The sequence below is a fragment of the Vicia villosa genome, unplaced genomic scaffold (assembly GCF_029867415.1).
Source record: "Vicia villosa cultivar HV-30 ecotype Madison, WI unplaced genomic scaffold, Vvil1.0 ctg.002602F_1_1, whole genome shotgun sequence".
Taxonomy (NCBI): Eukaryota; Viridiplantae; Streptophyta; class Magnoliopsida; order Fabales; family Fabaceae; genus Vicia; species Vicia villosa.
In genome coordinates this window covers 151,305-155,493 of record NW_026705981.1, presented here as the reverse complement: position 1 = coordinate 155,493, position 4,189 = coordinate 151,305, and the positions used below count along the sequence as shown (strand labels likewise).

General features: G+C 40.2%; 1 non-coding gene across 1 annotated transcript; it reads right to left on the bottom strand.

Moving 5' to 3' along the window:
- Nucleotides 1–433: 433 nt before the first annotated feature.
- On the bottom strand, nucleotides 434–539 carry LOC131639361 (small nucleolar RNA R71). Its single transcript, XR_009294929.1, has one exon. It is a non-coding gene; the product is annotated as a small nucleolar RNA R71 (small nucleolar RNA).
- Between the last annotated feature and the right edge of the window lie 3,650 nt (nucleotides 540–4,189).

The following is a 4,189-nucleotide window of genomic DNA, read 5'->3' as shown; positions in this document are numbered from 1 at the left end:
AATTTCTCAGGAATTGATCTTTACTGATCAAATCAATCAAATTACCCCGAAGTTAGAGATGGCTGCTCCTCGTCCTCTTAGAGACTATGCCGCTCCTTCACGAGCTGAACCGCACTCAAGTATCACACCACCTGTGATTGAGGCGAACAATTTCGAACTGAAACCTTCATTGGTACAAGCTGTCCAACAGAACCAATTCTCTGGAAGCCCTGCAGACAATCCTAACCTCCATTTATCCGTGTTCGTGCAATATGCTGACAGTGTCAAAGCTAACAACGTTAGCTCCGAAGCTATTCGATTACGCCTTTTTCTCTTCTCCTTGAGAGATAGAGCTAGAGCGTGGCTTCAGTCCCTGCCTTTTAATTCCATAACTATAGGGGATGAACTAAAGAGAGTATTCTTAGCTAGATATTTTCCGCCTAGAAAAACTGCTATGCTAAGAGGTCAAATCAACGGATTTACCCAAAAGATAACGAATCACTCTTCGAAGCTTGGGAACGATATAAGGACATGTTAAGACTATGCCCTCATCATGGACTCGAACTATGGTTGATCATCCATACTTTCTATGGTGGTCTACTCTATAACACTAAAATGACTATAGATGCCGCTGCTGGCGGAGCTCTAATGGACAAACCCCATGATGAAGCATACAACCTCATAGAAAACATGGCACAAAACCATTATCAATGGGGAGGAGAACGAGCTGCTCTAGAGAAAACCCAAACCAAAGGAGGAATGTACGAAGTAAGTGGTATAGACCACGTTAACGCTAAAGTAGACGCTTTAACTCAAAAGATCGAGAACTTAACCATCACTCCTTCAGCCACCGCGGCTGTTGTAGCACCTAACTACGAGATTTATGGATTAACTGGACATATCGTTGCCGAATGTCAATTTTTGACTGGTATTCCATCCGATCAAGTAAACTACGCTCAGGGAAACCCTTACTCTAACACGTACAACCCTGGATGGAAGAACCATCCAAACTTTTCGTATAAGAACAACAATGCGTTGTACGCACCTGGACAAGCACCTGCTGTCCCACCTGGCTATCAAAAAGCCCCTGTAGCTGCTCCAAACACCCCTAGGAAGTCAAATCTAAAAATCACGATGGAAAACTTCATAGCTTCCCAACAACAAACCAACAAAGACTTCCTAAATCAAAACATTCATAATAGTGAGCAACTAAAACAATTATCAAACAAAGTAGATGCTTTAGCTACACATAACAAGATGCTAGAAACACAAATCTCACAAGTAGCTCAACAACAAGCACCTACTGCTGCCCCTGCTGGCACGTTTCCTGCTCAAACACAACCTAATCCTAAAGGACATGCGAATGCGATTACCCTGCAAAGTGGAACAAACTACGATGGACCTATCGATCCTATAACTCAAAACGCACCCATGTCACAACAAGAGCCAAAGGAAACCAAAAAGACATCAACTGATGATCAAACCGCCAAAATAAATGAGAACGACACCAAAGTGGAACCCAAAAAAGAAAAACCTTATGTCCCACCACCACCTTATAAGCCACCTATTCCGTACCCTCAGAGATTAGCTAAATCTAAAACTGAAGCGCAATTTAAAAAGTTTGTAGAACTTCTGAAACAATTAAATATAACCATACCTTTCACATAAACTATAACTCAGATGCCTTCGTATGCTAAATTCCTAAAAGAAATCCTTTCAAACAAAAAGAAACTTGAGGATAACGAAATTGTAACGCTTACCGCAGAATGCAACGCTATAATTCAAAACAACATGCCTCCCAAACTAAAAGATCCTGGTAGTTTTCCCATACCTTGTGTAATAGGAAGAACTGTTATAGATAAAGCCTTATGCGATTTAGGAGCTAGTGTTAGTTTGATGCCTCTTTCGACCTGTAAGAAACTAAAACTTGGTGAGCTTAAATCCACGAGAATGTCTCTTCAACTGGCTGACCGTTCAGTTAAATACCCTGTAGGAATGTTGGAGAATATCCTTGTGCGAGTAGGTCAATTCTACATCCCAACTGATTTCATCATCATGGATATCCAGGAAGATTCTAACATCCCAATCATATTAGGAAGACCATTCTTAGCAACTGCTGGTGTAATTATAGACGTTAAACGAGGAAAACTAACCTTTAAGGTTGGAGAAGAGAAGATTGAATTTATTCTATCTCATTTCTTAAAAGCACCCGCAATTGACGACACATGTTGTTTCATGGACATCACTGACGAATGCGTCAGAGAAATGAAGATCGAACCACTCGAAAACCCTGAAATTCTTGAAATCCCAATAACTAAAACATCTGATGATAACACGTAAGAAGAAAACCAAAACCTAAGTTTAACCGAATGTTTAGCATTAACACCCGATCCTACACCTGCTCCTAGTAAACTGTCTGACGAACTCAAAACACTTCCTAAGAATCTAAGGTATGAATTCCTAGACACCGAACTTGAACGACCTGTAATAGTCGATGCTGACTTAGGACCGATTGAAACCGAAAAATTATTAGAAGTCCTAAGGAAATATCCAATAGCTTTAGGGTATAAGATTTCTGATCTCAAAGGAAGCAGCCCCTCTGTCTGTATGCATCGAATTATGCTCGAGGAAGACTCGAAAACCTCTAGAGAACATCAGAGGAGACTTAACCCGATCATGAGCGAAGTAGTTAGGAAGGAAGTTCTGAAACTATTGGAAGCTAGGATAATATACCCCATATCTGATAGTAAATGGGTTAGTCCTATTCATGTAGTACCTAAAAAAGGAGGAGTCACGGTGATAAAGAATGAGAAAGGAGAAACTATAACCAAAAGAGTTGAATCTGGTTGGCGAATGTGCATAGATTACAGAAAACTAAATAAAGCCACTCGTAAAGACCATTTTCCCTTGCCATTCATAGATCAAATGTTAGAACGCTTAGCTAGACATTCACACTTCTGCTACTTAGATGGTTACTCTAGTTTCTTCCAAATCCCAATCCATCCTGATGACCAAGAGAAAACAACTTTCACCTGCCCTTTTGGAACCTTTGCCTACCGACGAATGCCATTCGGATTATGTAACGCACCTGCGACATTCCAAAGATGTATGATGGCAATATTCGCCGACTTCCTAGATAATATTATGGAAGTCTTCATGGATGACTTCTCCGTATGTGGACAAAGTTTCGAAGGATGTCTTGCGAATTTAGAAAAAGTTCTAGAACGTTGCGTGAAGGTTAATTTAGTCCTGAATTGGGAAAAGTGTCACTTTATGGTACAAGAAGGGATTGTGCTAGGACATATAGTGTCAAATAGAGGAATTGAAGTAGACAGAGCTAAAATAGAAGTTATTGAAAACCTTCAACCTCCAAAAACCGTTAGAGAAATACGAAGTTTCTTAGGACACGTTGGTTTTTACCGACGCTTCATTAAAGACTTCTCAAAGATAACTAAACCGTTAACCGAATTATTAATGAAGGACGCTGATTTCGTCTTTGATGACAAGTGTTTAGAAGCCTTCAAAACTCTTAAGGAAGCATTAATCTCCGCACCCATCATGCAACCTCCTGATTGGACTGAACCATTCGAAATAATGTGTGATGCAAGCGATTACGCTGTAGGCGCTGTCCTAGGTCAAAGAAAAGATAAGAAACTTCACGTTATTTACTATGCAAGTAGAACTATGGATGAAGCTCAAATGAACTACGCTACAACTGAGAAAGAGCTTTTAGATGTAGTTTTCGCTTTGGATAAATTCCGCTCATACCTAGTAGGAGCCAAAATAATAATATACACCGACCACGCCGCTATTAGGTACCTATTAACTAAAAAAGATGCTAAACTGAGATTCTTAAGATGGATCTTGCTATTGCAAGAATTTGATTTAGAAATAAGAGACAAAAAGGGAACAGAAAACGTAGTAGCAGACCATCTGTCTCGCTTAGAAAACCTAGAGCCTGAAACCGTACCTATTAACGATGATTTTCCTTATGATAAACTTATAGCTAAACTAGAAAGAAATGCTCCCGACGAACCTGCCGCAACCACCTTTGCAATGACCATTACATCCTGGTATGCAGATTTCGTAAATTATTTAGCCGCTGGTGTACTTCCCCCTGATTTAAGCTACCAACAGAAGAAGAAATTCTTCCATGACCTGAAACAACACTATTGGGACGACCCTCTGTTGCACCCCAAAATTTGCCCTC